Here is a 22,970-nt window from a genome sequence, read left to right as displayed (position 1 = left end):
AAGTGGAGGGGGAGATTGAGGTAGAGTACTTTGGAGTGGGTTTGGATAGAGTGGTCTGGGACAGATTGTGATGAGTGGGCTAGATTGGAGTGAGTAGATTGGGTGGTGTATATTGGAGTAGGGTAGTTAGGGGCGGGTGGGTAGATTGGAGAGGGTGGAGTAGACTAGGGTGGAGTGAGGTTGATAGAAATTGCTTGGGGTAGTTTGGAGTGATATTTATTGAGGTAGCGTGAAGTGGAGAAGGTAGGGGGAAAGTGGAGTGGAGTGCAGTGGATTGGGGGTAGACTGCAGTGGAGAGGGGTTGCTTAGAGTGGGATGGATTGGAGTGGAGAGGAGTAGAGTGGAGTGAGGTAAACTGGAGTGGAAATGATAGGGTGGATCATGGTAGGATAGATTGGAGTGGAATGGGGTAAGCTGGAGTAGAGTGGGGTAGATTGGAGGTGGATGGAGTGATTTGGAGTAGATTGGGATGGTTTGGGGTAGACTGAGTGGGGTAGATTAGGTTACCCCACCTGGAGTGGAGTAGACGGGGTAGTTTGGAGTGGGGTAATTTGGGTGGGGTGGATTGGAGTAAGGTAATTTGGGGTGGAGTGGCATAGGGTAGATTGGAGTGGGGTCGATTGGGGTAGAGTGGATTACATTACAGAGGAGGGGGTGGATTTGAGTAGTATGTATTAGACTGGAGTGAAGTGGAGTAGGGTAGATTGGGTAGAGTGAAATAGTGTGTGGTATACTGCAGGGGCGGCGCCTCCATTAGGGTGGAGAAGCGTCGCCCCCCGCCAGCACCAGAAGCTGCAAAAATTTCACACCGAGGGGATATAAACTATGTTTATTATCCCCTCGTTGTGAAAGGGGCGGGCATCTGGGGTGAGGAGCAGTGAGGGAGAGTGCTCAGCGTTCCCCCTCACTGCGCATGTATGTTTGGCCGGCCGTCTCGGGCCAGCCAAACAAACATGCACGGTAGACTCTCTCCAGCCCAACAACACAGTTGCCGGGCTGTAGAGAGCCTGCACAGGCTCCCAGTCTGCCTGGGAGCGCCCTAGCATCAGGATTGGCCGCAGGGCAGGCTGGGAGCCTGTGCCTGCATGCAGCCAGCAGGGAAGAGGTGCGGAGCGGGGTGCAGCACAGCATTGAAAAGGTAAGTGTTCATTTTTTATTTTATTTTATAAAATTTTAGATCGTCCTCCCACCAACCATGCCAACCAACGCACCTCACCGGTCCCGCTCTTCATGAGCAAAGCGAGCCGCGACTGGTAGCCTGGGGTGGAGGGGTGTGGGCTAGATTGGGTGAATTGGACTGGATTGGGGTAGAGTGTAGTGGGGTAGATTGGGGTAGAGTGAAGTAGGTAGATTGGAGTGAAGTTGGGTGGAGTTGGGTAGATTGGAGTTGAGATAGATTGGGGAGGAGTGGAGTGGGATAGATTGGAGTGGAGTAGGGTAGATTAGGGTGGAGTGGGATAGATTGGGCACGTTTGAATAATGTATGTTGGAATGGAGTGTGGTACATTGAAATGAGGTAGATTGAAGTGTCAAGGACACTTGTAATTACTGGAAATGTTCTCCCACTCTAGGGGTATGTTTCCTTTTCCCACACAAGGTGGATAACAATTCCACCCCATCACACGGGTACAGTAGAATTTAATTTTTCCTCCCAAAGGGAACACCCACCATGGCAGTTTAAAAAACACCTACAGAAGGGAAGATGAAGAGAAATACCCTCCCTCGTGGAAGTTGTCTTAAAATTTGCTAAACTCCTGCTCGGCAATATAAACTTTAAATCACCACTGCTCACTTGTGGCGTTATGGTGTAGTGGCAATCCAACATAAAATCTACATATGTGAGAGGTTAGAGGTGAGTTGGGATCCAGTTGTTGTAGCTGGGGGAGCGACCACTGACCCTCGGGTAGGTCGCTCCCCTGCTCACGCAGCGCCTCCAGTCCCTGACTGCCTTCCTCTCCTGTGAGTGTGCTCCCCCCTTCTTGCCCGTGTACCCCGAGTGCTTGTGCTTGTGCTGACTAAAAATCCCTTTTCTCTCCTTGTATCCCGTGCGTGTGCCCCCGAGTGACTGAAATTCCCTTTTCTCTCCTTGTATCCCGTGCGTGTGCCCCCGAGTGCCGTGCGCCGTCCTCCCCTCTCAGCCCCTCCTTTTTAGTAGATTTTAGTAGGCTCTTGTTCCCTTTTCGCCGTCTTGCCGCTTTTTCCCGCCGCTCCTACCGCGCTTTTCCCGCCGTTTTTTGCCGCTCTTTTTTGTCGCTCTTTTTTCCCGCTTCCAGCTCCCCTGCCCGCCCACCTCCCGCCTCCCAGCTGACCCCGCCTCCCCACCTACCCCTTAACTGGCAGCCGCGCGCAGCGGGCGCGCCGCTGGCGCGCCGAAGGCGCGCCTAAGGCAAGCCCGTCTGCGCCCGTCCGCGCCTGGACCGCGCCCAGCGCCCGAACCCCTGGCCCCCGCACCCCCCGCTTGACCTATGACTCCGCCACCCTCGCCAACCTCAACCCCGGCCGCGCGCCGGGCTGCTACCGCGCCACCCCCAAACGAACCCACGGACCCTTCACCTGCAGCAACTGCCGCTTCACCTGCCTACGGACCCACACCGCCACCACCAAGAACGACGCCCCCGGAAGCAACCTCGAATGCATCCTGGTCAACACCCGCTCCGTCCACAGGCACGCCATCGAACTGTGGAACCTCATCAACTCAACGAACCCAGACATCGCCTTCCTCACCGAGACCTGGATGAACCCCTCCTCGGCACCCGACATCGCCATAGCCATCCCCGACGGCTACAAAATCATCCGGAGAGACCGCTTCAACCGCACCGGAGGAGGCATCGCCATCGCACACAAAAGCTCCATCAGCATCTCGACCCACACCGACAACTCACTTCCCGACGCCGAACACTTCCACTTCGCGATCCACATCGACCCCAAGACAACCCTAAGAGGCACCCTCATGTACAGACCACCAGGACCCCGCACCAAGTTCAGCGAAGACATCGCAGACTTCGGCAACCCCCACGCACTCTCATCCACCGACTACATCCTCCTAGGAGACCTCAACTTTCACCTGGAGAACCACAACGACAACAACACCGCCGCCGTTCTAGACAACCTCGCCAACCTGGGACTGAAACAACTGGTCAACACCCCCACCCACTACGCCGGACACACGCTCGACCCCATCTTCTCCTCAAGCAAACACATCACCTTCAGCCACACCACCGAACTCACATGGTCGGACCACAGCTGCGTCCACTTCAGCTTCAAGAAAACCACCGTGCATCACCACACCCGGCAACCACCAAAAAGACACTGGAACCGAATCACCACAGAACAACTCGCAGCAACGCTCTCCCTGAACCAACCCACCAGCACCAGCAACCCCAACGAGGCCGCCAACAACCTCACCAACTGGATCTCCGACTGCGCCAACCTCCTGGCCCCTCTGAAGACCCAAACCAACACCAACAACCACAAGAAAAACTCCTGGTTCACCACCGAACTCAAAAACTCCAAGAAAGAATGCCGCCTCCGCGAGAAGACATGGCGCCTCAACCCGACAGAGGAAAACCTGACAGCTCTCAAGGACACCACCCGCCAACACCACCAACGCCTCCGCACCGCACGAAAAACAGCCTACCAGAACAGACTTGACAACAACGCCCACAACAGCAAGGAACTATTTGGCATCGTCAAAGAGCTCTCCAACCCGGACGCAGAAACCAACCCCATCCCTCCCTCACAGGACCTCTGCGACTCCCTCGCGACCTTCTTCCACCGTAAGATCGCCGACATCTACAACAGCTTCACGACCACCAACATGAACCCGCCCCCGGAAGCCGCAAACGACATCTCCACCATCCTCGCCTGGAACCCTACCACCACCGAGGAAACCACCCGCGTCATGAACTCGATCCACTCGGGATCACCCTCCGACCCCTGTCCTCACCACATTTACAACAAGGCCGACAACATCATCGCACCCCACCTCCGAGACGTCATCAATGCCTCCCTCACCACTGCTACCTTCCCTGAAAGCTGGAAACACGCAGAACTCAACACCCTCTTAAAGAAACCTACAGCAGACCCCACCAAACTCAAAAACTTCCGGCCTATCTCCCTCCTACCGTTCCCCGCCAAAGTGATTGAGAAAATCGTCAACGCTCAACTCACCGCCGCCCTGGAAACCTCCGACTCCCTCGACTCCACTCAGTTCGGATTCAGGGCCAACCACAGCACCGAAACCGCCCTCATCGCAGCCACGGACGACATCCGAGCCCTGACCGACAAGGGTGAAACCGTGGCCCTCATTCTCCTGGATCTCTCTGCAGCCTTCGACACGGTCTGCCACCGCACCCTGATAGACCGCCTCTGCAGCGCCGGCATCAGAGGCAAGGCCCTGGAATGGGTCATCTCCTTCCTCTCCGGAAGGACCCAGAGAGTCCGCCTCCCCCCCTTCAGATCCGCAGCCACGGAGATCATCTGCGGCGTACCCCAAGGATCCTCCCTCAGCCCCACCCTATTCAACGTCTACATGACCCCCCTGGCAAACATTGCACGCAAACACGGACTCGACATCATATCCTACGCCGACGACACCCAGCTCATCTTATCCCTCACCAACAACCCCACATCAGCAAGGACCAGACTGCACGACGGCATGAAGGAAGTAGCGACCTGGATGACAGACAGCCGACTGAAACTGAACACAGATAAAACGGAGGTCCTCATCCTCGGCCCTACCCCCTCCGCATGGGACGACTCCTGGTGGCCCCCCGCCCTAGGCAGCACTCCCCAACCGACCAACCACGCACGCAACCTCGGCTTCATCCTGGACACCTCCCTCTCGATGACCAGACAGGTCAACTCGGTGACCTCAGCGTGCTTCAACACCCTCCGCATGCTCCGCAAGATCTTCAGCTGGATCCCCATCGACACCAGGAAGACCGTCACCCACACCCTCGTCACCAGCTGCCTGGACTACGGGAACACTCTGTACGCCGGCATCACCACCAAGCTGCAGAGGAAACTTCAACAGATCCAGAACGCCGCAGCACGACTCATCCTGGACATACCTCGCCACCACCACATCTCCGGACACCTGAGAAAACTCCATTGGCTCCCGGTCAACAAGAGGATCACCTTCAGACTCCTCACCCACGCACACAAAGCCCTCTACAACCTCGGACCCAAACTCATCAACTCCCGCGTCTCCTTCTACACTCCTCCGCGCACTCTGCGCTCCACCGGTCAGGCCTTGGCAGCCGTTCCCCGCATCCGCAAAACCACCGCCGGAGGAAAATCCTTCTCTTTTCTGGCAGCGAAGACCTGGAACTCCCTGCCCAGTCACCTTCGCGCCATACCCGAACACCTCCCCTTCAGAAGGCAGCTCAAGACCTGGCTCTTCAAGCACTGACCCCCTCCCCCCCAGCGCCTTGAGACCCTTATGGGTGAGTAGCGCGCTTTATAAATGTGATTGATTGATTGATTGATTGAACAATGGTGAAGGATCTCCTACCCATGAGCTTCCAAAAAAGCCTTACAGAAGCACCACACCAATGTTAAAACATTTTTTAGTTAAGAAATGTCTCATAGGAAAAATTACTTTAATGAATGCCATTTTCATGAACCACTTCACGATACGCCATAGGTCTTCACTGTCAAAAATCCCTGAATCCAGATACTGGAATGCTGCAGGAACCTCATTATAGTGGAAGAGGCTGACAAACTCAAATATAACAATCGGTTTGGCAAAATCTATCATATTATGTCATACTAAGTAAAGGGATGACATTAGTGTGTCTATTGATTAATAAAAATAAAAATTGTGGCATGTTACAAGTCTGGGAGATAGATAAGGAATTCTGATTCACTTTTATGCCGAAGATATAAAAAACAATCGTTCTCGGATCCACCTATGTTCAGAATGAAGTCAATGCAGATTTCTTGTCTTACTCTAACAGATTAATCTCAGGAGTGATGTGGGACACTGGAATTTTACCACTGATCCTGTCCTTCACAGATATAGTCTGCAGAATCTCTGTCCTAATGGACATTCTGATCGGTATTCCTGTGTCTGACCTCTAGGGGCGTTTCACCCTGTCTACCGAGATCACGTTTTGTCAGTGGTTTATTTTAGCACCTTGCATGGGCACACATATTTTAGCTTAGCTTAGGCCTGGGGCCTGTGCCCTTTTACTCAGAAGCATGCTGAGTTTCCATTTATACATTTTAGCTCAGCCTGCTATTCACCAGGGGTGTTATATTTTTCTAATCGGCTTTAATTCTGCAAAAGCATTGTTATTATTTTCTGTGCACAACATTTCTCCATGGACTTCTGCCCAAGGCTGACAAAAGCAAGTACATGATAATCTATCTATTACTGGCACCACAAAAGTGCACAGAGAGCCAAACACTTAGGCACATGATCAAGTCAGGCCTATGCCACAGAACGCAAACACATTTTATTATAAAAAAGTTACACAGCCCGGAGAAGGTTAGAGTGGTCATTCTGGCCAGGATACCCATCCACACTGTATGCCATTTCATTGGTGACCTCAGCCTTGTCTCTACAGTCAGCCAAGGAGACGGCGGGCAGAACACTGTTTTCAGGTAATGGGGGTGAGTGCTCCTCTCATGGACTAGGTAGATTGTGCTGTCACTGCTATGCGCTTACTAGAAGCTAGGTATTAGGTAGGATTTCTATGTACATGTTTATTCCAATATGAGTGGGTTGTTCATTTTCTTTTCACTGATCATAACAAACCTAATTGTGCTATGGCTTATCTTCCTAATAATTGCAGCTCATATACTTTATCATAGATTGCAATCTTTTCCATAAATACATTGAAAACTATCCTGCATCTCTTCCTTTTGCCTGCATGTGTATATGAGACTTTTGCTAACAAGAGAAAGGGGTGGGATTTGTCGCCCACGACTTTCCTGAGAACTAGCCAAGTGCCATGCGTCAGGCTGCCACAAATCATCTTTACTTTCTAGGTTTGAGCAAGATGCTAGCTAGCCAAAAGGGTTGGCCTGACAGCTGCCAAACGGTGTGGGATTGACTCAGTTACCCACAAGTGGTAGTGCTGCTGCCCCAATCCAATATCGAGAGTCCTCCGAGATTTTGTGATATGTGTCCATGGCAAATTCTGTCACAAATTATTAATTACTTTTCTACTCCTTGCTATCAATGGACACAATACAAATTCCTGAAGGGTTATCAGATCCCTCCGTCTTTTCAGAGTAAGTGGATATACATAGCCTAAAATATGTGATTTACTGGATGATGGTAAGTTGCAGAAATAGTACAGACCGATCTTTCTTATATCTAGAGTGACATTCTGATTTCATAAATGTGACAAGTTTACTATGGGTGGAGGGTAAAGCATTCCTCAGAGAAATAACGATCCAAGAATCCATTGGGTAAAACAAGAAGCATGAAATTTAACACAGACTTTAGAAAGAGACATAAGACAAATGTCCAGGTATTACTTAAGCGCAGAACTCTAGGAAAGCATACTCAGGTTCAACAAAATGAACCACCCAACAGCTAGGTTCTTCTGCTTTATATTTAACAAGCAGCAGTGTCATCTGGAGAAGCTGTTCTCACCTTCAATCTTGTGCCAAGCCAATTAAAAACATGGCCATAAGTATCCCTCTTTGCTTTTGTAATTAATACTGTGGATCAAACTGGAGGTTGAACATCAGGAGACATCCACTCCAGCATTTCCAATATTTTCATCTGTTACCAATATACTTTACTTACATTGTTCACCTCACCCTTTTTGTCTTTCTTTTCCTTCCATCCTCTGTATGCTTCCTCTTGCTGCTCCAGCATTTCCAATATTTTTATCTGTTCACATATACTTTTCTTACATTGTTCACCTCACCCTTTTTCATTTCCTTTCCTTCCACCCTCTGTATGCTTCCTCTTGCTGAGCTATATGCCTTAATCTCTATTATTGTATTTCTGCAAACTGCTCACAACTCACTTACATCACAACCTCTCCTCCTCTAAAACTCATACTACTGCAACCTAACAATATTTAATCTCATTTAGTTTACCTGTTGATCACACCAACAATCTGCTCCATATCACATACCCTCCCAGTAATGATCACAACATACCCTTATTCATTTAATCCACTACAAAGAAACTGGAGTGAATGTATGTAATGTGTATCTTATACAACTAACTAATCTCAATAACCAATAATATTTGATTAACCACTAACCTTGGGTTCTGGAGCAGAGTGCTGCATGGGCGTAGAGCGCTTCAACGCCTCACCAGTACTAAGCACTATATAAATGCAGTTACTACTACAATTACAATATGAGGACCTGAATCAAAGGACAAAGCAATAGGGGTGTAGACCAGGGGGAACACTGCAAAACAAAAATAACCTCATACATACACTACATATCCTGAAACTATGTTATGAAAGCAAAGGAGGACTAGAATTACCTATCATGACTGAAATTAATGAAGAATATAAGCATATCTAATCAATTAATCAATCAGATATTTGTATATCGTGACTTATCACCCGGGAGGTCTCAAGGTGCTGATTGGGGGACGCTGGTCAGTTGAAGAGCCAGGTCCTGACGTTCTTCCTGAACTGAGCCAGCAAAGGGGATTGCAGGAGTGAAACGGCAACGGGTGCCAGGTCTGTGCAGCAAGATAGGAGAAGGATCTTCCTCCAACCGTGTTCTTCCAGATCAAAGGGATGGTGGCGAGGTCCAGTTGAGCAGAGCAGAGTTGCCTGGGGGGGGGGTGCGTGGAAGGAGAGGCGGTGCTTGAGGTAGGCAGGTCTGATGTTGTGAAGGGCCTGGTAAGCATATGTCAGGAGTTTGAAAGTGATGCGTTTGTTGATGGGGAGCCAGTGTAGGTCTCTCAGGTGGGCGGAGATGTGGCTGTGGCGGAGGATGTCCTCGATGAGTGTTGCCGAGGTGTTCTGTATTCTCTAGAGTCTTGTTTGAAGTTTCTTGTAAATGCGGCATAGAGTGCGTTGCCATAGTGGAGTTTACTGCTGACCAGTGCATTGTTGACTGTTTTTCTCGCGTTGATGGGGATTCACTTGAAAATATTCTGGAGCAGGCAGAGTGTGTGGAAGCACGAGGAAGAGATGACTTGGCGGGCCATGGACAGTGAGGAGTCAAGAATGATGCAGAGGTTGCGTGTGTGGTTGGTAGGAGATGGGGCAGTTCCGAGAGCAGTGGGCCACCAGGAGTCATCCAAGGTGGTGGGGCCCAGGATGAGGATCTCTGTTTTATCCGAGCTGAGCTTGAAAGCTGTCTTTCATTGTGAAAGTTGCTTTTGACTGTCGATGGTTCATTGGTGAGTGAGAGAATTAGCTGTGTGTCATCAGCTTGTGAGACAGTGTTGAGCCCATGGTATCTGATGATCTTGGTGAGCGGGGTCCTGTAGACACTGAAGAGGGTAGGGCTCATAGAGGAGCCCTGGGGTACTTCACAGCTGGTTTCTGTCAGTTTTGAAGTAAAGATTGGGAGCCTGACTCTCTGGGTTTGGCCAGTAAGGATGCCAATGTCATCCGTGGCTGCTAGGGGTGCGGTTTTAATGCTGTGGTTGCTCCTGACACTGGATTGGGAGGGGTCTAGGATGTGGTTTGTCTCAATAAACTCGGTGAGCTGTGTGTTGATCGCTTTTTCGATTACCTTGGTTGGAAAAGGGAGCTGTAAAATCGGTCTGTAGTTTTTCAGCTCTGTCAGGTCTGCGGAGGTCTTCTTCAGTAGGGGGTTTATCTCTGCGTATTTCCAGTAATCTGGGAAAGTAGCACTCTCGATGGAGCGGTTGATGGTACGGCATAGTTCGGATGTGCTGCAGCGGCACAAAATCTTTGCTATTACCTTAAAATGAATAGTGGATTCTGCGCAAGAGGTCAATGGATTGATGCAACAAAGGATTGAAAGGATGTCATCAATGAGTAATGTAATTATCAACAATTACAAGATATTTTGCATATTAATCCTCAGACAATGACCACACCAGTTATTGCTAATGTCACGAAAATAACTCTCAAACACAAGTGATAAACATATAGAATTAAAAGTGGCTGATTAGAACATCTTATATATCTGAGTTTAATCAAAGCAATCAAGCAAATAACCTCCAGTATCATAACACTAATTAATAACACCAGAACTGGTAACAATGGTAAAGTATACCTTAGTACAAACAATCAGAGTGTCAATATGGATTTTGAGCATTTGAAAGTTAATTCCCTCACTAACCACAAATTAGTATTGACATGTTGGACTTCATGTAAAAGTGATTTTAGAAACACTAATTTAGAAAAACATACTATCTCGGGTTATTATAAAAACATTATTATTAGTATGCAGCATTTAACCATATGTTGCAGCTGGTACCTGCAAAGCAAAAGAGACACAAATAACAATACAATGTCATACATTACCCATAGAACAACAACATGCAGTCTACTTCAGCAAAGGGACAACATCAGGTGTATCTTCAGAAGATCAGGTCTATTGACACCTAAACCCCACTGCTATTATGATCAGTCTCTGTAGGATCTGTCATAGAATTCTCCTGTCATAGAATTTCCCTGTAGAAAATCCTACCCAGGTTGTTATACTAATCTTCAGAAGGTTTATGATTGGTCAGTACATGGGGTGATTTACAATTCAACCAATAGTTGTTCTAATTGTTAACCTAAAATACTATGTCACCGACGTTAACCAGGACATATTCATAGCACTAACTTTTCCTCTCCCGTCTCGTCTGTGACTTAATTGCTCCATCTCGTCTAAACTTCTTTTCTTAGGAAGAAACTTCTTACTTTGTAACATCTACTTCCATCCTCGAGGAAAAAACCACGCATTAGTGACAATTTCAAACAATAGAACATTCAACTTACGCAAGAACTTTATCAAACTTGGCCTTGTAAGACATAATGCAGCAACCCACTAGGGGTAGCTGTGTACACATCTATTAAGCTGTTTAACACACACTGTTAGGTAAGCATTGAATCACGGAAAGTAACAACAACTTTAGTTAGAGTTTTGCTTAGCCAAAGAACAGAAATGAATTATGGCAAAAAAGTCACCCGCTTTCGCATGTTAATTCACTATACGGTTAATACATTAAAATTATTAAGAAACATATTAGAAAATTCACACTCTCACAGGTGCTATGGTGGCGACGGCTCGGTTGAAGATGTGGTGGGGGCATGGGTCCGAGGGTACTCATGAACTTCAGGGTGGAGGGTACAGTGGTTCAGCGTCGGCAGGGTGTGTACTCTGTGGTGGGGTGGGTCTTGGCTTGCGAAAATTCTAAGATGGCCTGGATTTTTTTGTGAAAGAAGGTGGCGAGGTTGTCACAAAGGTATTGGTAGGGGGGATGTACGTTGTGTCCATGCCATGTTTCGCTAATTCTTTCACTATGCTGAAGAGTACCTTGCTGTTTTGTGTGTTGGCTCTGATGCACTCCTGAATGGATGATTTTCTAGCTGATCTGATGAGCCGGTGGTGCGATGTGACAGCGTCTTCAATGGCTTTGTGGTCTGTCGTGCTCTTGCTGCTTCTCCACTTTCTCTTGTGTAGTCTGCAGGCACTCTTGGATTCTTGTAGGTCGGGGGAGAACCTGTGGTGTTGATTGCCCGCGGGATTTCTTAGTGGGGCAAGAGAATTGGCGCAGTTTGCGATCCATTGGTGGAGGCTGTTGGCAGAGGCATTGGCGTCTGTGGTGTCTGGTGGTGGGAAGTGGCCAAGAGCAGCGGTGAGTTGGGCTTGGGTGACTTTGGACCAGCTTCTCCATGGGGGGCAGTGGGTGTGGTGCCGTTCGGTGGTCTTGGTGAAGGAAAAGTAGACGCAGTGGTGGTCGGTCCAGTAGAGTTCAGAGGTGTGAGAAGGAGATGTGGTTTCCGGCAGAGGACACAAAGTTGAAGGTGTGTCCTGCTAGGAGTGTGGGAAGGTTGACTAGTTGTTTAAGCCAGAGGGTGGCAAGATTCTCCATGAAGGTTGAGGTGTTCGGGTCGCTGTGGTTGTCGAAGTGAAAATTGAGGTCGCTGAGGAGGATGTAGTCTATTGAGGTGAGGGTATGAGGAGTGATGAGGTCGGCCACGGCTTCGCTGAAGGGGGGGTGAGGTGTAGGGGGCCTGTAGATGAGGGTGCTATGGAGGGTGGTGTGGAGATTTGTCTGAATCTGAAAGTGTAGGTGTTCGGCGACAGGGGTTTGGACATCGGTACTGGTCGTGAGGCAGTGTGAGTTTTTGTGGACGATGGCGATGCCGCGTCCTGGTCAGTTGACATGGTCTTTATTTATGATCTTGTAGCCATCCAGGATGGCAGTGGCGATGTCCGGCACTAAGGTGGTGGTAATCCAGGTCTCAGTGAAGAAGGTAACACCGGGGACGATGGAATCGAGTAGATCCCATATTTCTATTGCATGTTTGATGAGGGAGCGATTGTTGAGTAATCTGAGGTGTCCGGGTGGTCTAGCCGAGTGGAGGTTTGGTGTGCGTGGGTAGGTGAAGGTGCAGTTGCAGCAGAAGAACGGGTCGTGAGTGTCCTTAGGTGAGGCATGGTGGCATACGTTGGAGCCTCCGGTGTTGAGGGCGTGCAGGGTGCTGGTGTTGTATCAATGGATGGTACGGGAACCAGAGGCCGGGCGCTGGGCATGATCCGGGCACAGATGGGCTTGCCTTTTGCATGCCTTTAGCGCGCCAGTGGTGCAGCTGCCATTAATAATAGGAGGGAAGTGGGATGGGTTGCTCAGCTGTGAGGCGGGAGGGCGGGAAAGCGGTGCTAAAAGGGGGGTGGGGCCGGAATTGCAGCACCAGCAGGGGATACACGTGAATCGGCAGAAATGATAGAAAAGGAGGCAAAAGGAGAAAAAAGAATGAAAAAAGCAAAAAGGCAGAGATAGGGTACAGAAAGGCAGCAGAGTGAGTGACAGAAGACCACCAGGGATGAGGCGCAGGGGGGCCTGTGGGTGGAAGAGGGCATCGAACACGCAGAGTAAGGCAGGCTCACATGACACAGGGAAGTAGCAGCAACAGGTGGTGCTGTGCGGGGGGAGTGACATAACCGTTGACCAGAGGTTAGTGGAGTCTCTACACTAGACATACTTTTTCGGGTTATGATTTGCCACTTAAATTTACAAAATGTGTACTGTTTTGATTTAAGAATATTTCAAATTCATTCTCCTCCAATCAGACACATTTTATGTGTATGCTTCTCTTCCTCTCCACATCTACGAGTGTGAGCAAGAGGTATATATATTCTGCCATCTCAAAGGCACAGTGAGCTGAAGATAATAAGCCTTTGGCCAACTCCACAGGAAGACCGTTTGACCAGCACTTGTAGGTAACGTTCCACTTGCCAAAATTAACAAAGCAGCTACCAGAAGTGCATGTAACTCTTAATTGCTTTGGTTTGGTTTCTGGAGGTTATGCTAACAAGAGTCAGTATGTCCTCGAACATGCTGACAGGTGAATCATTCCTCATCATCATCGCTTCAGTAGGTTTAGTGTTTGGTACCCTGTACTACTTAACACCTTATAGCATCCCATGCTGATTAAAACAATTTACCGTTGCATGCCTGGAGGCTTGATGTTTGTTATAGCCACAGGTGTCCTTCCCAACCTTCCTTCTCAGAATACTCAGCAAGAACTGATGTGAATGCCTGTAGCTCTTACAGCCTTGATGATGCAAAAGGAGAGCTCTCTTAACAACTTTTTTGGTGCTAAAATGTCAGTCCTAGCCCCAGACAATTTTCTGAAGGCCGTGTCATCCTGCAGAGTACCTTTTTTCTTGTGACTGTTATTTCGACATGCTATTTTGCAAAATAAGAGAGAATGCAACCAAAAAATTAAATGCCATAACCTTTTTTTTTTTTTTTAGTACTAGGTTATTTCACAGAAAATGTGAAAGTATAATAAAATGAAAGAAATTCTGGTTTAAATATAATTCAGTCTTCTCTTACTCCAGCAAAGAGCAAACAAAGTGGTATATGTTGCCGTGGACTGAGTGACAGTATGACCAATCAGGGAAAGGGGAAGTTGGAGGCAGAAGGAGAGACATGGCATCAGTCACTGATAAAAGGGTAGATTTGAATGGGAGGGGCAATAGACAGGGTGCCCAATCACTGAGAGAGGGGAAGTTGCTGATGGGAGGAGTCATAGACTATTAGAGGCTGCAGCTTAGAGGGGTGGAAGCTCTCATGGGGAGTCACTAACAGGTCAGTCATCGAGAGAGGGACGCAGAGAGACCAGTAGGGTTATTACTCAGAGCAGGCCGAAGGAGCTAATGATAAGGCTACAAGGTTGGTGGCTGGACAAGTCAAACTGTGGAAAGGCCAAGTGCATTTCAGAGGCACAACTGTTAAGCAGGTATTCCACCAAGTGTGGTGTGGAAAGGAGGTAGGGGGTAGAGAAAGCAAACAGGTTGCAGTGATGAGGCATAACAGCAGATCTCCCCCATATACTGGTGGCCCACAAAGACCGGGGGTTCAAGGTTTACTAGGTATTTATCTCCTTATGTACTTTGGAAGATTAAAATAATTTCTACTAATACTGTATATCAGAATAATTTCAACCAATTTGCCTAAAGGATTTTAGAAGTTTTTTCAGGAACACCATGTTCGCATGTGTGGCTGTAGATACGCATGGTCTGCATAATTCTGCGATCTAGTTTTGTGCCCGTAGTGGTGCAAGTTGTTTGTCTTTGAAGAAGTGTTTCAAGTCACAAGATCGAATGACTCCTCCTCCCAGTGATATTGCGCATGTGGATTGACTCCTTTTAGATTGTTTTCTCTCCGCCGTCAGGTTCGGACGCATGTGCCTCCATTCTGTCTTTCAACTGTTCAGTTTGGTTTTCAGTGTTTTGTTTCTGTTTCTGATGGTATTGTAATCGTTCACGTTTCTCCTATCTTAGTGCTTTTGCCACTTGCGTCGGTTCAGGCTTTGACAAACCACCCTCTGGGGCTTCAGCGCCCTTCTTGTGTCTACCTTACACGTGGCTCCGGCATTAACGGGAACAGTTGCTTGATGGAATGAACTCCATTCTGCTTCTGTCCTCGGTGTCATGCAAGTGCCTGTACACTTGTGTGTTACCTTTGTCTCTCTCCAGATCACTGAAAGGCAGACTTTGATCCCTGCAAGTCTTTTTGTACCAAAAAGACCCTTTTGGGATTGGCAAACTTGTTGGCTAGAAATGGCTCAGAAGATGCCGGACAACATCGCAGACCTCTTAGGAGAAGAGTTTGCTCAGGAGAAACCAACAGCCCAGGAGGAGGAAACCTTTTTGATCCAGGATAGTTCCGAGTGAGATGTGGAGTTCGACATCGAGAGCTAAGAACTGTCCTCTGCCCAGCTTGTGAGTACTCTGGCCCCTGCTCTCCCACAGAAACCCTCCAAAAAGGCCATGCAGCCTATCATAGAGGTTGTCAGTCCACCATTACCATACGGCCATGGGCGGTAATGAAAATCTGATTTGGCTGCTACGCCTCCCAGAGCCAAAAATGGCGGCAATGGAAAATGCCACACCAAACGGCTTTGACCTCAACAGCCTTGGACCGAGATCGTGTCAGTGTTGATCTGAACCTCAAGACTGATCTGACAGTCGCCAGCTTCTACCTCGGTATCGACCAAGCTCTGAAGCACAAGACTTCAGCACCAAAGCCTTCGGAGCTGAAACCTCATAAACTAAAGATTCAGGCTAGTCATCCACAAGCCCCTCTCCAGTTGAACTGAGTCTGGAGAAAAGCACTAGATAGCACAAGCTCCAGATCCAAGATGGCGCAGTTCGGATTATAGCCACACCTTCCTCTCCTATGCTCCCAAAGAGGAAACTCTCATTTAAAGAAGCCCTGGGCGTTCCTGTCCCTTCAAAGAGGAGGCCAAAGGACAAGGCTACTAGCGCCCTACATTGGCCTTCTCCAACACCTCCGCCTCCACTGCCTCCTCCACTCCCTTCCTCGCCATCTTTTTCCCCTCCTCCATCTCCACCTCAATCACCCATACTCAGGCGTCACCACAGCCTTACACTGGAGTCTTAGGTGGTCCTCCTGACAATACTTACATCCTTGATCCCATTGCTCCAAGTGACCCTCACTTTTACCCTGCATGCCCCTCACCTCCAGAAGACACTACCTCCTATCAGCAGGTAATTTCTAGGGCAGCTGCATTCCGCCATGTTGAGCTGCAGAAAGAACCCATAGAGATTTCTTGTTTGGCACACTTTCCTCCACGCATAGGGACACTCAATACCTTCCCATGTTCCCTGGTATGCTTTGGCACACTGAGGATATATTTATATATGCGTGCTCCAGGGTGATCACCCACGGCTGGATAATAAGTACAAGGTGGCCCCTTCTGACCCACTTTACTTCAGGGCACATGTACCACAATTCGACAGTGGGAACCACTGCCCATTAACGGGCTAACAGCCAAACCACTGGTGACTCTCCTCCCCCAGAAAAGGAGAGAAAGAGGATTGATGCCGCAGGGAAGAAGGTGGCAGCACAGGTCGTAACCATTGGTGCATAGCCAATTCTCAAGCCCTTTTGACTTGTTACGATTGGGCCCATTGGGATGAGATGGAGGAATTATTACAGTGTCTCAGAGGGTCAAACCATAACCATAAATTCCATCCTGTGTGCCCTCAATGCAGCAGACACTGCATCCCGGGGTATTAATACAAGCATCCTTCTAAAAAGGCAAGCCCGGCTTCAGTGCTCCAGCTTCAAACCTGAAGTCCAGCAGGCAGTTCTGAATATGCCTTTCGACAAGTGGCACCTGTCGCAACTCCCACCCAGAGCGGCTCCTTTTGTCACCCATGGTACTGGGGGACCTACAAAACCTCCACAATAGAGGCCTCTACATCACACAGTAGACAACCTCAGTCTTCCTGCACTAGAGGCTACTACTGCGGCTTCTACAGGGGGTCCAATAACAAGGAGTGAGGAAAGATCACCGACACACATGGATCCTCCTCTACTGCCAAGCAGTGACTACCTACACCTTCCCCTCTCCCCCTCCCCGGAACATCCATCATCTGTCAGAAGAAGGCTCCAACTTTTTCACTCCATCTGGGACACCATCAACACGGACCAATGGGTCCTTGCCATTAGCTATAATTGACTATTGTTTGGAACTCATTACCGCACCTCCCAATATTCCCCCTTGCACTCAGAGGCTATCACAGGAACATTTAACCCTTCTCAAAAAAGAGGTCCTAGCCCTTCTTTTCAAAGAGGTATTAGAACCTATTCTGCCAGAACATCAAGGCTCAGGAGTTTACTCTCTATATTTCTTAATTCCCAAAAAGGACGGGTCCCTCAGACCAGTGCTGGACCTCCGACCTCTAAACAAATACATCCTCTCAGAAAACTTCTACATGGTCACTCTTCAGGATGTCATTCCACTTCTACAACAAGGTGACTTTATGACAGCTCTTGATCTAAAGAACACCTACTTTCATATACCAATTCACCCTGCACACCGAAAATACTTGAGATTCGTCATTCCAGGCAAACATTGTCAGTTCAAAGTCCTTCCCTTCGAAGTCACTACCACTCCTAGAGTGTTACAAAATGTTTAGCAGTAGTCACAGCACACCTGCGAAGACAGAATGTCCATGTCATTCCTTCTCTGGACATCTGGCTCTTCAAAGCCAGTACACTGCAACAATGCCAACAGCACACTCAGATGACCGTGGTTCACTCTCAACATCCCCAAATCTCATCTCCAGCCACTACAAGTTCAACCTTAAGTAGTGGCAATTTTGAACGCTGAGTTAGGATTAGTTTACCAAATTCAGCTTGCGTCCAGAGTTTTCAGACACATCTCCCTCAGTTTCAGGAAAACCAATCCTACACAGTGAGGGCCATTGCACATCTGTTGGGGATGATGGTTTCTTGTATCACCATTGTTCCACATGCCACATTACACATACATCACCTGCAGCAGTGTCTGTCTCGCCATTTGTCTTAGTTTCAGGGTCACCTGGAAGATCTAGTGTTAGACTGCCAAACTTACCGCTCTCTATAGTGGAACACCAACAACCTCCTGAAGGGGTGGCTTTTTCTAGACCCTGTGCCTCAGATCACATTGAAAACAGGAGCATCACAAATGCGTTGAGGTGCTCACCTCCAAGACTTCACAGTGCACGGTCTCTAGGATACCAAACACCAGTCTCTCCACATCAACTACCTGGAACTTCAGATGGTATTTCTATCCCTGAAAGCTTTCCTTCCTCACCTGTATCACAAGGTTGTCCTGAACCGGACTGACAACATGACAGACATGTATTACTTACAAAAATGGGGGAACACGATCTTCCCAACTATCACATCTATCTCAGACCATATGGAATTGGGCCCTTCACCACCACATTCACCTGCTGGTGGAGTATCTGCCAGGAGCAGACAATGACTTTGCAGACCTGCCCAGCTGGAGGCAGCAGCAAGTCCACAAGTGGGAACTCCACCCACAAGTCCTTTAAAACATACTTCAGAAAGTGTGGGACTCCTCACTTAGATCTTTTTGCCACAGCAGAAAATGAGAAATTCTCAAGCTTCACCTCCAGATATCCACACCCACTATCCAAGGGCGACGCTCTATGGATAAGTTGGTCAGAGATATTTGCCTTCACTTTTCCACCTCTCCCTCTCATTCCCCTTTCTAGGTTTGGAAGATCAGGCAAACATCTCTCACCATGATCCTTGTAGCTCCCACCAGGGCACGCCAGTCATGGTTAACCACACTCCTGTTTCTTTCAGTAGTACCACACGGAAGCTCCCAAGCAGGCTGGACCTTCTCACCCAGAATCAAGGACAAATCAGGCATCCAGACCCCAAGTCACTCAACCTTACGATATGGCTCCAGAGGTCATAAAGTTTGGCTACCTAGGCTTACCTGCAGGGTGTATGAACATTCTCAATAATACACATAGACCCAGCACTAGAGACTGTTATGCTGCAAAATGGAAAAGTTTTGTTTGCTACTGCCAACCCAAACGTACTAATCCCATGAAAGCCACAGTAAAAGAAATTGTTGGCTACCTGCTACACTTGCAGAAAGCGAATAGTACCTACATTTCTATTTGCCTACATCTTGTAGCTATAGCTGCATATCTCCAAAAAGGACAACGTTTCTTTATTCAGAATTCCAGTCATAAAGGCTTTCATGGGAGGACTTAAATGTGTCATTCCACCTAGGGTATCCCCAACCCCGTAGTTGAACCTTAACATTGTACTAACTAGACTCATGGGTCCCCCATTTGAGCCAATCCAATTGTGCACAATTCAGTTTCTTTCATTGAAGGTGGCTTTCTTAATCACCATCACTTCACTCAGACGTGTTAGTGAGCTCCAGGCACTAACCTTGGAAGAACCTTTCTTACAAATTAAAAGGAATAAAGTAATTATTTGAACTAACCCTACAGTTCTTCCTAAAGTGGTTTCTCAGTTTCACATTAATCAGTTTATTGAACTACCAGTTTCTTCCCACAACCAGTTGTGGAAAGAGCCCTCCCCACACTGGATCTCAAATGAGCACCAATGTTCTGTATAGACCGAACTAAAGAGTTTAGGAAAACCAAACAACTCCTTGTAGCCTTTTCCCCACCTCAAATAGGCAACCCAATATCCAAATCAGGCATAGGCAGCTTGATAGTCAAATGCATACAAACTTGCTATGCTAAGGCCAAAAACCCTTTACCTGTTTTACCAGAGCTTACTCAACTAGAAAAAAAGGAACTATTATGGCATTCTTTGGAAACATTCACATAACTGACATTTGTAAGGCAGCTACATTGTCTACACCACACACCTTTACAAAACATTACTGTATGGAAGTTTTAGCATGCCAACTAACTAATATAGGTCAGGCAGTACTAAGTACACTTTTCCAGTCAACTGCAACTCCCTCCGGGTACACACCACTTCTATGGGGAGACTGCTTTGCAGTCTATGCAGTGCATGTGTATCTACAGCCACACATGCCATCGAATCGATCATGTTACCCTGTAAGCATGTGTCCCTGGCATGTAGTGTTGTAGATTTACATGCGTCCTCTCCAGACGCCTGTGGCCGTTACAGCTACATTATACTTGTATATATTTGTACATATGTATTTACTCTTTGCATGGACATCTTTTTTTCTACACTTTCCCTCCACTCCTTTCTCAACCGCCTATGGGAAAACAATGTAACAAAGGAGTTGATGCCCATGCGCAATATCAATGAGAGGAGGAGTCACTCAATCTTGTGACCGGAAACTCTTCTTCGAAGAAAAACAAATTGCACCACGCCGGACCCAACACTAGATGGTAGGAGTATGCAGAGCAAGTGAATCTGCAGCACTATATGCCACATATTTCCATATTGAGGCAAAACTACTTTGCCTTTTCTCATGTCAAAAATATCCTGCGTCTGTCCCTGTACCCTACAAGGCAAGCCATTAGACCCTGTACTTCAGGCTATTCACAAACTGCATTTTTTTTTAGTACCTAATGTAGGACTACAGTAGTACTGCTCGCGTACTACAAAATGCTATAGACAAACCTACATGCAGAGACCTTCGGCTCCCTTATAATTCTGTGCCAAGAGGTCTGCCGATGTGGCGGAGATTTCCACACATGTAGGTATATGTATTTGTAGAAAATGTGGGAGGGACCAAACGGTTTGTCTAAAAAATGGTGACTACTGCTAAATGGAAGGGGTTTAGGGAATTTTAAAGAAGGGTTTAGGGGTTGATAAGGAGGAATTCATGGTCAGTCCCAGATACTGCAATAACCCCCATAAATATTTTAAAAATTTACAAAATTAACTACATATTTTATTATTGAAAATCTTAAAATCTTAATACATAACATATTTAAAAAAGATTAAATTGCATTTTTATTTACAAAAATACATTAGATTTTTTAAACTTAAAAAAAAAAAATGCTAGAGCATATTTTAAAAATATTTTTAAAGTAAATATATTTAAATGAGTTAATAGAATCAAATTAAATTAATTAAATGATTTAATAACACTTACATACAGCGGGCTCTAAGTGCCTTAAAAAGGGTTTTAAATATAAATCAAAACACAGCCTAAAATATTTACAAAACAACATAAAATGTAATAAAGACTGGGAGGATGTATCGTCATGGTGACAAGCTGGCAGGCTACTAATACATATACAAGGCCCAAGAGGGGAATGTAATAAAATGTCCCGAACACTAAAATGGGCTAGGAGGGACCTTTCTCATTGAGTTAAAGGGAGGTCTAAATAGAGGACTGTGGCGCTAATTTCTCTAAATTGAATAAATCTTTTAACAGAAGTCTTCAATTGTAAATCTTGAAAGAGTGGGGACATGTAAGTCTACACTTACATATAAATCTACCCTTGGAAAAGGTGAAAAACAAAAATTAGTAGACTTACACCTAGCTGTAGGAGTAGATTTACATGTATATAAATCTACGTGTGTACATTTACCTTTGTAAAAAATAAAAGCCTAAAGAGTTATGGGTTTGCCACAGTTTACTTCTAACTGGCTCCATTCCTTTCCTCACACAATTGTATATGAACAGGCGTTTTTTCTAACTCAATATATCTTTTGAATGTGCAGTGATTTTATGTCTAATTGCTCTTATGATCAGACTATGTTCATTTTCTGAAGTATCACAACTAATCACAAATCTCTGGTTTACAATTCAGTTCACCGTATATTAGGTCCCTACTAATTAGTTGCAGATATCTTGACTATGGGCCTGATTACGACCTTGGTGTTTGGGATACTCCGTCACAAATCTGACGGATATCCTGCCCACGTTTACAAGTTCTATAGGATATAATAGAACTTGTAGTATGACGGACCGAGTATCCCATCCCCCAAGGTTGTAATCAGGCCCTAAATGTCTGAACAAAAACAACATAGTGTCTGCTTACAAATGGGCCATTAAATTTCAAACCTTACCCATACCCCTGTTTGTGCAGGAGACAGACTTCCAAGTTGCATTATCGGGTACAATAAAGTATGTACCCTCCAATAAATTTTAGCCAGTAAAACCTGGTTGAGTTCAATAGGGGAAAAAGGCAACATTTTTACCAGGACGTAGATTTTGGTGCTGTGAACACCAAAATCCACATCTTAGTCACCATTATTGAGTAAAAACTTAGAATAGAAGAAATGTATTGCATCTGATAAATTCAGAAGTGAGGGTTTCAACCTTTTATTAGGTACAATAATTTCTGAATAACGCTCCGAGCATGCACAACCAGGCTTAAGGTGATGATTGATTGAAGGGGGGCGTGGCCAAGCCACCAAACACCGCACCGCGTCTGGATAATCTGACTCAATTAGGGGTGAGCGGGGGGCGTGCCGCTCCCTCAAGACTCAAATCGGAGCCTGGGAGGCTTGAAGATCCGAGCGAGCGGGGAGCGGATTCCCAGGCACCCTGCAGAGGTGAACGGCACTGCGGCCCCGAAGGCCGCACCGGAAGTTGGTGCCCTGGGACGCGGCACTCGAGGAGCTCCCTAAGAATGAATAGAGGCGGCCTTGCGACCGCGCGGGCCGCACCCAGATCCTGAGCCGCAAGACAGAACAGCTGCGGGAGGGAGGTGGTGGCTCCACCCGGAGGCCGGGAACCGGAACGGGCCTGGGGGACTCGAGGACCCGAGCACGCCGGGAGCGGACCCCCCGGTGCCCTGCAGCGACGAAGCGACACTGCAACTCCGAAGTCCGCACCGGAAGCTGGTGCCCCGGGCCCTGGGACGCAGCACTCGAGAAGCGGGGAGCTCCCCAAGAAGAAGTCGAAGCAGCCCTGCGACCGCGCGAGCCGCGCCTAGATCCTGAGCCTCGAGACAAAGCGGCCCGCAGGCGGGAGGCGGCTCGCGCCGACGGAGCTTACGTGACCGCGCAGACTGCGCTCGGAGGCTGGGAACCGGAGCAGGGCGGCTGGGAAGGAGGGAGCGGAAACCTGGTGCCCTGCAACGGC

At 47.6% G+C, this 22,970-nt stretch overlaps 1 protein-coding gene across 1 annotated transcript in view; it reads left to right on the top strand.

The window, feature by feature from the left end:
* Positions 1–22,970, top strand: part of SINHCAF (SIN3-HDAC complex associated factor) — a 103,840-nt gene that overhangs the window by 72,752 nt on the left and 8,118 nt on the right. The gene's annotated exons all lie outside the window — the stretch shown is intronic.

The sequence above is a fragment of the Pleurodeles waltl genome, chromosome 4_1, assembly GCF_031143425.1.
Source record: "Pleurodeles waltl isolate 20211129_DDA chromosome 4_1, aPleWal1.hap1.20221129, whole genome shotgun sequence".
Taxonomy (NCBI): domain Eukaryota; kingdom Metazoa; phylum Chordata; class Amphibia; order Caudata; family Salamandridae; genus Pleurodeles; species Pleurodeles waltl.
The sequence above is the reverse complement of the archived record's forward strand: the minus strand, read 5'-3'. Positions and strand labels throughout refer to the sequence as shown.